This window comes from Alligator sinensis, unplaced genomic scaffold (genome assembly GCF_000455745.1).
Source record: "Alligator sinensis unplaced genomic scaffold, ASM45574v1 scaffold687_1, whole genome shotgun sequence".
NCBI lineage: Eukaryota > Metazoa > Chordata > Crocodylia > Alligatoridae > Alligator > Alligator sinensis.
In genome coordinates, this window is record NW_005842662.1 from 280,066 (window position 1) to 292,055 (window position 11,990).

General features: G+C 47.7%; 1 non-coding gene across 1 annotated transcript; it reads right to left on the reverse strand.

Moving 5' to 3' along the window:
* Window positions 1-3,126: 3,126 nt before the first annotated feature.
* On the reverse strand, window positions 3,127-3,211 carry TRNAR-UCU. The gene is given in 2 exon segments: window positions 3,127-3,162; window positions 3,175-3,211. It is a non-coding gene; the product is annotated as a tRNA-Arg (tRNA).
* Window positions 3,212-11,990: the final 8,779 nt, after the last annotated feature.

Here is an 11,990-nt window from a genome sequence, read left to right on the forward strand (position 1 = left end):
GTGACATGATGTGGGCTGGCTGAGAGACCCTTGCAGCACAAGAACTGCTCTATTATTTTATCATTATCAGAAAAAGAGTGACAGCTCAGAGCCGGCAAGTTCCAAGGGGTGCCATGAAAACCATGGCTATGTAGTCTACTGTGATGGCTGAAGCCAGCTTTTCATTACCTTGAACAGTTCCTCAGGCCTGTAATGCAGGAACAGAGCATGGCAGGTGGAGCTGGGCAGGGATGTCTTGGGCAAAATGGTTTTTCATTCATTAATGTCCATTGGTTAACACACAATGTGATTGATATCAGTGACGTTTCTTCAGGTCCAAGGGAATTTGTGGTCAGTACCCATGAGCAGTTGTGCTCAGTCTATGGCTCTGAGGCCAAATCCAGCTCTTGGACCCATTTCATCCAGCCCATGGATCTCTTCACAGGTCTAGAAATATGGCAGCATGGTGAGTGGTGGCAGGGTTCATTGCCATTGAGTTTGAGTGGTAGAAATAAAAAGCAGGGATTTAACTGCCCCTAAATTCCTGCCTGCATGACCGATGGTGCAGTTTTGCCCTCCAGATCCTACATCTGGTGTGGCAAACGGCCCCTTATCTCATTCGCAGGCCACATGTGGTGGATACCATTGTCCAAGAGCAAGACACCCCTGGATAGTCAGAGCTGAGTGTTGAGGAAATATTGACCAGAAACATGGAAAAATAGGAGAGGTTAGATTCAAATTGGGGCCTCATGGGAATCCCAGGTTCATCTAGCTACTGGCCACTCTGGGCTTGCCTCTTTCTCCCTCTTTACTGTTTATCACAGCATTTTAGGAATGATCAAACATGTTGCTGGGAAGAAAACACATTTCCTGGGTGGGCTGAAAAGCTTGTTTGTCAGGACTCTGACAATCACATCTTCAGTTGAAGGAGTCAAGGGAGATCACATCAGGCATTGCTTTTTGGTTGCATTAGGCCCCTTTATACATTCCCCCATGCCTCCACAAAGAGGTATGGAGAAGGCTTTCCCTGTTATAGCTTGCTTGCTGGGATACAGCAACTTCTGCATCTTGCAGCTGAAAGGCAAATAACTGAGCCAGATGGGCAGAATACAATGCCCCTTATTTTAAGGCTGTGGTTCTCAAACCACGGGCCAAAAAGCAAACTGCTGTGGCCCATGTGATATCCTGTTTTTAAAAAAGTAAAGACTTTAAATGGATATATAGGAACTAAGTTGTGCAGGTGCAGCCCACATAACACATTGAGAGGTGCAAGTGTGGCCCACTATGGCAAATAGGTTGAGAACCACTGGTTTAGGGGCTGATTTGTACCTCTTGGATCAAGACCACCATGTCAGAGCAGCATGAATAGAGGCCACACACACTAATTGCAGTACAAATAAGTTATGCCACATGCCTCTATGCCAAGGTAGTAACTTTGCTGGGAGCCACCATTTCAAGGTGGTGGCTGCTGCCAAGCCCAACTTACCACATGGGCAGACACTTGGGGAAATGACCCGTGTCTGGTGTTTTAGCTGGGCAAAGCTGTTTGCCCAAGCTGCCATAGGACTTCAGGAGAAACTGAAGATGCCAATGATGATTCTGCAGTCCTAGATGGTGGTGCCCACCCCAGTACCTCAGCTACCAGCTTCTCCACCTCTGAGACATCCCACCCCACATCTCACTGTACACCACCAGAGCAAAGAACGAAGACATGGTAACTCAGAGCTGGGATTTCTCAGAAGCCCATGGTGATGGACATCAGATTAGTATAGGCAAAGAATAAAAAATTGTATGTGGTTTGTGAATACAGGGTATGTCTCCTCACCTGCATCCCCCATTTCAACCCTACAGTGCCCCTTATTTCCAACCCTCTGCCCCATATTCAACCACGCAGTGCTCCTTACTCTCAAACAAGGCACCCGCCATTCACTCCCCACACATTACCTTCCAGTACCCCTCAATTCTGACACACAGTTCCCCTTTATACTTAAAGGTGGTCTTCATTCACATCCCATAGCAGCCCTTCAGCTCCACCAGTGCCTCTCACTCCCACCCTTCAGCCCCCATTTCAACCTATGTTGCCCTTCACTCTCTACCTGCAGCCCCACCTTCAACATACAATGCCCTCCATTCCTAACCCACAACCCCCACAACAATTGTATGCTGCACCCCCTGCATGTACACCACCCTGCTAACACACATAACCCAAAACCACCCATTGAATGCCATGGTAACCCTCACTCGAGACTCTCAGAGCTGGTCACCATTAGATGCACACATCAGGGCTGTAGCATGTTTTACCCTTACTGGGATGAGCCACCTCTGGGCTGAAATGAGGATTCAGCTATTCCTCCTTGTGCTGTAGTAGATGGAGCAAACTTTCCCATCCTGTTCCCATCCCTCCAGCTCTGCAGAGACATCAGGTACAACCGATGCTGCAGCATTGTCTGGGACAGACTATGTACCCATGGATGGACAATAATGTGTTCAAGCTTTGCCCATGGTACTGCAAAAGGCAAAAACAAAATGCATATGGATCGAGGCCTGGCAAAAAGTGGAGAAGCAAATAAAATGAGCAACACAGGACAAAACAATCCCTCACCAACAAACAAGAAGATGAAATGAAACAAGAGCTGAAATATCCCCATGCCTCTTGCTCCCTGGGTCCCATCAGCCATTGCTGTCACCCACCCATCTCAGGCAGATATGGAGAAGGAATCAGCTGCCACTAGTTTAGCATCAAAGGAGTGATGTGGCAGTATTTATAGACATCCAGGCCCCTCTGACTCTCAGTCACCATTGTCAAATGTGTCTTCAAGGTTGGGAGGAGAGGCAGGGCCATCTTAAGTCCAACTCCAGAGTAGGGTCCAGGTCAACATACTTGGGGAAACCATGGAGCCCACTCAGATCTATCCTGCAGCTCTCAGTGGCTGATGATTCCCCATTGTCCAGGCTATAGAGAGTTTGGAAATCCTTCCTTCCACATCAGTGATTATGTACCACTGAAAGAGCTTCAACTCCTCTCTTCTCAGAGGGATCCTCCTCCCCATTGTCAAATCAAGGTCCACAGGTCTGGCAGCCAGTCCCCTCCAGACAGCATGAAGGAGAACAAAACCCACCCCCTTCCCTGCATAGGAGCAAATAATCCGACTCTGGTGGGACTTGAACCCACAGCCTTTGAATACCATTTTACTATAGAAGTCCAACGTGCTGTCCATTGCACCACAGAGCCATGCATCTGAAGGTAAGCTTTCCTGGTTGGTTATTCAATGAGAAATAAGAATGTGTTAGCAGGTGAGATTCAAGCATGTACCACCAGGACAGAGGTCGGCTTGGAGCTGAAGGGAGAGTCTGGAAGCATCAGAGTGGGAAGGCAGGAATGGGAAGGCAGATGATGGTTGGGGTGAAGAAATGGAGGAATATGGTGAGGATTGGGTGTATGTTAAGGGCTGATCTAGAGTTGCATGAAGGGGCTCACTTAGGTTGATGGTGGCTGGAATAAGAGTTATTGGGCATGTCTACATGTGCATGAATGCACCACGGTTACTGCACATTATGTTTAGTATCAATCCACAACATACTTACAGGCTCGGTGGCACCAAACTGACTAGCACCATGACAGAAAGGGACCCGGGGGTAATAACAGACCATAATAAGAACATGAGATGTCAGTGCGATGCTGTAGCCAGCAAGGCAAACAATACTCTGGCGTGCATCAATTGATGCATCTCCAGCAAAACCAGGGAGGTGATTCTTCTGCTGGGGTCACCTGACCTCAGTTTTCTTTCCTACCTAGTGCAGGGGGGCTGGGCCTGATGATCTTGCGAGGTCACTTCCAGCCCATAAGATCCCTTACAATCTGTGAATAGCCCTTAGCCCTTAAAAATCTAGGTGGGTCCAAGGAAGTTGATCGGAGTTGTGGGCAGTGTTATGTAACCGTCTCACCTGGGACATTGCCATAACGCTATTGTCTTCTGTGTTATGGGCACAGTTAGAAGCCATTTGAAATGGTCTTTAGGACAAATATATCCCATATAAAGAATGTGTAGAAGTTTAAAATGTTAATGGAGAGGTAATGATGCAACTGATTTGAGAAACATCTCACTGTTGGGTTATGGGTGGTAAGGAGCAGAGACACTGACAGTCCATGGGAAGCTGACACCTGGGTGGTTTTTGTGTTATTGTGAAAGGCTCTGAGCCTGGAGAGGAGCTTCACATGCCCTGTGGCAGAGACAACAAGATGTGTCCAGGCCAGGGGACAGTGAGCCCAAATTCATGGAGAAGCCTCTCATGCAATTGCTGGGAGCTCATCAGATTGGGAACAAGCATCATCTCTAGAGCACGTTCGGCTGTGCTGCAATGTGTCTCAGCACAGCCGACCTGCTTCACTCATCTCTACAGGTGTCACCTAGGGGTGTCACCCCATAGGGTCAGGCCTCTGCTGCTCCTGGGCACTAAGGAGCCTGAAATGTTCCCAGATATCGTGCCTTCACATGTAGACATATCCCCCATGTCGAGGCTTGGTAGAAGCCTCTTCAGGGATTCCTGTGGCATGCATCTTCAAGTGGGGAACCCTTCCTAGCTGAGATACACCTGGGGGAGGGGGAGTGAGGCACCCATAGTTTTTCAGGATCAGGCCCCTGAAGCCCTGAATGCTCCTTCCCAGGATGTTTGGAGAGTGCGGGAAGCCACAGCCTGCCCGCACTCCTTCCAAAATAAAGAGACAGGAGCCACTAAATGGCTAAGACAAGGTTGCAGGGGAAACTGTACTCTGGTGTCTTGAGCTGCTGTAACAGTTTGGCTGCCTGAGATGCAGCTGGTGCTACTGTGCTGCAGTTCACTGCTTAATACCTGTTGTCATTTAAAGTGGTGGACTGAGCTGAGGCTGTAGGGGAGGAGGAGACGTGATTGGGACACACTACCATGTTGTGTAGAGGCCCCAGTGCCAGTGAGGGCATGCCTTAACACACACACACAATGTCACCCATGTCACAAGTTTTTCTTGTCAGCAGCCTGAGGTGCAGTTTCCCAGAAACCCCTGTACCTATCTCCTTGAAAGCTGACAGGCTTCATGGCCTCAGCAGGGCCTACCATCCCTGCAGTTTTCACTCTGCTGCGCCTTAACACACACATGTGACCTGAGTTTTGCTTGTCAGCAGCTTGAGGTGCAGTTTCCCAGAAATACCTGCAACTTGTCGAGCCTCATGTCCCCAGAAGGGGCTACCATCCCTGCTGTTTTCATTCAAATCTGCCTTGACACACACATGGCATGAGTTTTGCTTTCAAGAATTGAGGTGCAGTTTCCCAGAAACCCCTGCACCTATCTCCTTGAACCCTGGCAGGTGTCATGCCCTCAGAAGGGGCTACTGTTTCTGCAAGTTTTCTCTGAATCAGCCGCAAGATGACAAAGTTATAGGTATTTCAGTGATTCCCTCTTATAGTCTATGGCCAAATCTCTGAATCTCTCAGAATCAGCACCAAATCTTCTGAAGCTGATTCGGCTGAACTGATTCAGGACAGTGATCCATATCTCTAAATCAATTCAAATTGCTGTCTTCTGAATTGGCCAAATCTGAATTAAATACTTCCCTATTCGCACAGGCCTAGCAATTATGGGTATGTGCAGACATTGTACTCAGATCGACCTAACTAGGCTAAGGTGAATCTAAGTGCCAACCTGTACAGATGTTTGGGAAGGTTGGCTCAGGGAAAAGGTTTTTGGCTTGATCAAGCTTAGCTCACCTGAGGAGGTGCCCTTAGTTAGATTGGGAATGGGAATCCTGCTCTAATGAACGTCTGTACACTTTTGGAGTATGCATGCCGGGGCTGGGAAAGCCCAGCTGCTCGTCCTAGCCCTGGCCCTGTGCTCTTCCTACCTCTCCCCCATCCTGATCTGGCTATTTTTTGCCCTCAGATGCCTCTCCATGGGCCCACAGCCCTCCACAGACCTGCCAACACCCACGGAGAACCTGCCAGCCCCTGCTTACCTTGCCCAACCTTCCCTTCTCCTGACTTACCTAGATAACACTCCTGTTGCAGGTCCCAGCAGCAGCAAAGTTGTGCTGAAGCGCACAAAGTGGGACCACATCTATGATCATATGACTGAAAGTAAGCTGTGGGGTCGTACACTCGGTCCCACAAACGTGCACATACCCTACGGTAGTGAAGCCACTGACTTCCATTGCCTTTGGCTCCTGGCTCTTAGTCTTGATAGGGAGAAAGGACAGAAACAGCTCTGAAGTATAATTCTCACTGAAGAACTTGAAGAGCAGTATCATAATGTGCAGCAGCTCCAGGCCAGGCATCCAAGGACCCACTCCAGCCTTTCCCCGTTCTCACACTCACACTCACTCTTAACACAGACACAACTTCATTAATGTCTGGTCTTTATTGAAAGGAACAGAAGAAATCTTTCCTTTGGTGATTCCAGGCCCCTCATCATGGGTTTTTGCTCCTCTGAACCAGCTTGCCTAGCGTCTTCTACAGCAGACTGTGCGATAAGGACATCGCACAGGTATTACAGAGCCGGGACGACATGAACCATGTGGGCGGCAGTCGCCTCCCCTGTTCCAACATTCACGGGATGATTGCCCTACATGAAGGAAAGAGGCTGTTCAGTTATCTGTCAATATAACAGAGGGAGGAGCTGTTGTTCTAGCTCAAGATCTACTCCCAGTTCATAAATATGTCAGCTCAAACAATCTCAACTAAACATAACACCATGAGCATCCAGCAGCTTCCCTTTCTCAGCTGCAGGCCTTTCCACTGCAGCGCTGCAATAGCACAGTGGCAAAGGTCACATGCAGCTGGCAATGCCAAGGCAAGAATGGACAAGAGGTATCTCCCGTACTGTCAGCTACCTGGTTAAGCAGCTATTCCAGCACTGGACATGTCTCCCCCCAGCCCAAGCCTTGTCCTTCCACAACCCAAAGGGAAGAAATCCTGTGCAGCTCCCACCTTCTCACAGGGCTAAATGACCTGTCCTCACAGACCAAGGGCTAAATCCTGTTTCCCACTTCAAAGCAACCAAGTGCTGTGCCCATCTGGCTGTGGACCAGGCACATCCAGAAGCCTCCTAGAGCTACCCTTTGACACTGGCCAACTGGGCTGCCAGGAGGGGGAGATATATGGGGCAGGCAGAGGAGGGGATAACCAAGTTACAGGGGAGGTTGGTCCAGAGATGGCTGCTTCCCTGGTGTTGCAGCACCCTTGTCTCTACAGGGCCTTTTTGCACTTTATATTTAATATTCGTTGGATGAAGTTTATAAATTGCAATTGGAGTCATTCTTCCTCATTGGCCCAGGGTCCTAATCCCTCCCCTTCTCCTCCATTTCACTTCAGATGCACATACCATGGGCAATTGTGTTCTGCCATGGGTGGAAATAGAAGGTAAGGGTGACCGAAGTGCCGGATATTGAGCGTATATGACTACATCACTTTTTCTTAGCTGGGCAAAGGGGAGATTGAATTTGGCCCTAAATGTTTTTGCTCTGGTGCCCTGGAGCTGTGGGAAGATATAAAGGTTCATGCTCAGTATGTGGGTATCTGGCATTCATTACCAGCTATGAGTTATGCACCAGCTTTTCACATTTCCCTGCACTTAAAATGGATAAGGGCTTCTCTCCATCAGAGCACAGAGGAGAGCCACTGGGATCTGCTTTGAGACCATGGGGACATGCCTGTAATGCTGGTAGGAAGTTGCCAACCTGAATTTGGTGGGAATGACAGATTTCACAACTATTCAAGCACTCATTTCCCCGCAACAATATTCTACAACTCTCCCTCTATACATCACATCATCCCCTCCCCCAGGTAAGGAAAAGAATAGTATTCTCTCTTAAAGGGAGAGAGTAAGCTGAGCACAAAGAGGTTTAGTGGCTTTCTTGCAGCCACAAGGTCAGCCAGTTGCAGAGCTGGCAGTATACAAGTAGCACATATGGTATAGGTCTAATCTGATCCCTTACCTGGAGCAATCTGGAGGACAAAGAGAAAAACAGCGAAGAGCAGGTAAAGGATCCTCATGATCAAAGGCTGGTGGAGATCTTCCACTACTGTTGAGAAAAGGTCCTGGACCAGAGTGAGAGGAAGGCTCTTTGCAAGCTGCCCACAGGTAGTCTCTGTATTTATAGGGCTCTGGGAACCGTGATGAGTGGAGCCAGGACTCTGCCTTTGATGTGTCTCGTGCAACGTGTATCCTGGAAGACCAGTAACCAGCTCTGTGCTTCACTTATCCTGAATAATGGCTGAATGAAGGCCAAAGTCATGCCCCTTGCCTTCTGCACAGGTGGTCAGGGTGAACCACATGAGCTGTTAGGCTCCCTGGTTCTTAAAAGTTTTGCTACGCCTGAGAGAAACCCTCCTTACCTGAGTGCATTTCATCCATGCTCTAGAGCCTACTGGTCAGGCCCAAGGTGGTTTTCGGTTACAGTGGACAAAGAAGCCCGATGCCAGCTCAGAAGATGGCAGGTGGATCCAGGCAGGGGCTTCTGAACATAATGATTTTTCACATTTGTCAGAACACAACCCCCTTATGCAGCAGGCAATCTGCTTCGACTGAAGTTTCCTGTGATCCAGTGGAGTTTCTGGCCAGTTCCCAAGAAAGGGATGCCAAGAGTGGAGCAGTTGGGAGATATTCACATGGGAGGATGGTGGAGCTTAGGTCTAATCCAAGGCCATCACAAACAGGGACATTAGGACCATCCCCTGCTGCCTACATGGCCCTTCTCTTCTCCTCCCCATCTACAAATTATCTCAACCTTTTAGGAAACATCAAACTTTTTAGTGGAAAGAAAGCTCATTTCCTGTGTGACTTCAATGGCTTGATTGGCAAGACAAATGACATGATAGCCCCAGTAGAAAGACTTGGTGACATCAGCTCAGCCATTGCTTTCTGTTGGATAGGGACCCTTTATCCAAAAATGGGGTATATAGAAAAATCTCCCAATTATACCCCTATCCACTTGCACACAATGACTTCTGCAAGTGCCAGGTGAACATCAAGAAAAATAAACCAGATGGGCAGAGAACAATTCACCTTGGTTAGGAGCCAGCTTGTGCAGCTGGGAACAAGGACCCCGGTCAATGTGATATTACAAAGATCATGCACAGTCACTGGCATTCAAATGTGTTATGCCGACTTCCTCTGTGCCAAGGCATGACCTCTGCTGACAGCCCCCATTTCAATCAGGTTCTTGCTAGCCAAGCTCAAAACACAATGCAGAAAGACAATGAGGAAAATTCCCTGTGTCAGACATCTCCATTTGGCACTGCTGTTTGCACTTGCTGCCATAGGACTTCAGCTGAAAGTGGAGATGCTGGTCATTGACTCTACAGCTTGGCTATCAAACTCAACAAGACCCATAGGCTGGATGAATGGTGTAGGGCCTATGCGCTTGAGGAAGGGTGTGGAGCTAATCTGGCATACACCACATGTGGCATAAAACTAACTCAAGAGTGAATAGGCATGGTTGCCATGACAAGCCAGACTGAAGGATACAGGTGCCCAGGAAGACTGGGAGTTTCTAAAGGGCATAGTATTGGAAACCCAAAAAATGCTGTTCTTCCATGGTCAAAGCACAAGAAGAATAGCAAGGAAGGATATCTTGGGTAAGGGCAGGAGTGGCCTCAAGCTCTCCTGTCATCAGTATTCAAGTATAAAATATTTAAGACATCAGAGCAATGATTTGAGCCTTGGTGGTCCACCTCTGAGATGAGTCTTCCAAAGACAAGGCCATGGAGTAGCTCTGACCTTCCCTTTTGAATTTCTCTCCCCCTAGGATTTTCAATGTCCCTTAGGGCATTTTGAACAGATCGTTCTACATCCGGGAATCACGTTTCTCACCTTCTCAAGCACCGCACTTTACAGGTTTCTTGGAAGTGGCTGGAAAACCAAGAAAACAATGGTCAAAAAGTCCAGGGTCCTCATGGCTGATGTTGAAGATCAGAAACTTTGAGCTTCAGTGACTGATGGATATGCCAAGTCCCTGTGTGTATCTAGAATTGCCCAGTAAAGGTAACGGGATTAGTGTAAATGGTTATCACTGTTTTAACTTCAGTTGAATTAGGGCAATTCACACAAGCTGAGGCTCTGCCTCTAATGTAGCAGAGAGATCTGGCATATCCTAATAGAAACCCAACCACTGTACCTGATCACATGTAACACCTCTGGATGTCATGTTGACCCAGAAGTTGGGATCGCAGCAATATACACCTGTCTCTTATGCAACGTGGTTTGTTTACTGGCCGTCTCAGCCCTATAGTCTGCAGTTAAAAAACTATTGCTGAAGTTTCAGACATTTGCAAACAGATGACTATTCAAGGTCAATAATGTCTAGAGCTAATTATTGGAATTGCTCGTTCCAGGTTGCATCAGACACATTAAAGCAGAAATCTCATATTAGCAGCCTTTCACAGTGCCCAGCTGTGTAAATAATGAGACTCCGTGGCAGAAAACATACACCTCTCTCTGTGCTGATGCTTCTTTTCTGCACTGAAACAGACTTGAGCCTGTCTTCAGTCATAAGGAACCTTTCCCTGCTCTTTGATGGGGTCACCAATCTCTGCCAGACTGCTCCAAGGGAAGAGAGAATACCTGCCCTGCTCCAGCGAACTCTGCCGACCCTTTCAGGTAGCAAATTCATCAGAGTGATGATGAGAGCAGTTGAGTGTTTAACTATCCTGAACATGAACTGATGAGTCTATTGATTCCTTCAGGCTACATGTCTCACTACAGTCTCCCAAGTATGCTGATTTCTGCTGTACCAATCACCAAATGAATCAAGGGTTGAGTGAAACAAGCTTCTTCCCTATTCTTGACTCCAAAACTACTGCTATCTGAGGAGAAAGACGCTTGGCCCAAGTGACGCTTCTTCAGCCTGACAAAGGGTTTTTGTACCCAGTAGCTGGCAAACAAGATATTTTTCCAACCCACTCAGTTGGTCTAATAAAAGATATTGGATTTACCCAAAGAACCTTGTCTGCTTAACCCAAGACACACCTGTCTTCTCTGCTTCCACTAGGTGGCCTCCATGAGACATGTTGCAAAGCCTTTGGTTTTTCTGTGGGCGCCAGCACACAAGGCAGGGTAGATCACACCTTGTAGACTAAATCAGAGATACACATAGACCAAACTTTCATGAGACCAAGTTCACTTCATCAGGGGCCAGCACAGAGGCTTGTCTGCACCTTCCCCTCTACCCCAGCAGAGCTTCCCCATGTCCTGCTTGACAGAGGAAGACCTCAGTGGTAGTCATCTTCTGGGTCACACACAGGGACCATGACATCAAAGGCAGTGAGTGAAGAGGCATGTTCAGGCCATCTATAACAGGCTGGGGTTCAGGAGCAGCCCCTTTTCTCTAAGTGGTCTAGCATAGACCTGGATGACAACATATATATTTTGATCATTAATCAATTCACCCAAAAATGGCATTTCAGAGAGACTGGGCCTATGTGCTGGTGCAGATCAAATGAAGCAAATGCCTAGATGCATCAAATGAAGAAACCATTTTTGAACATGGCTGTGCATTTTATTCTGATGTTCTTAACTTGTCTCTCCATAATGGGCTGTTTTGACACTTTCTCAAAGACACGGTTTGACTTTGGGCTTTGATACCCTTTCTTCTTCATTCAGGAATTTACCTACATTTTAAAAGAGAAAGAAAAATACAACTCATCATGAGATGGATCTTAAGTGGAAGAACTTGGGGTTCTTAGCATGGATATCTTTTATGCAGATAGCAAGGCAAGTAATACGAGCGTACCATCCTTTTCCAGTCAAAGGGTGTTGTATGCCCTCACAACACCAGTTCAGCCCAAGAGCATTCAAATCCCGAAAGACCATGAATTCATCCACTTTTGTAACATGCTGCCATCTGACCCTTAGAGGCTTATCCCCATGGGTGCATATGTGTGGTTTGCAGTGCCACAAACCTGTCTGCAGGACCCACAACATGCGCGGCACGTGCATGCATTTGCTGCTCTGCTAATTTGCAGAGCAGTGGAGTTTTTTTGAC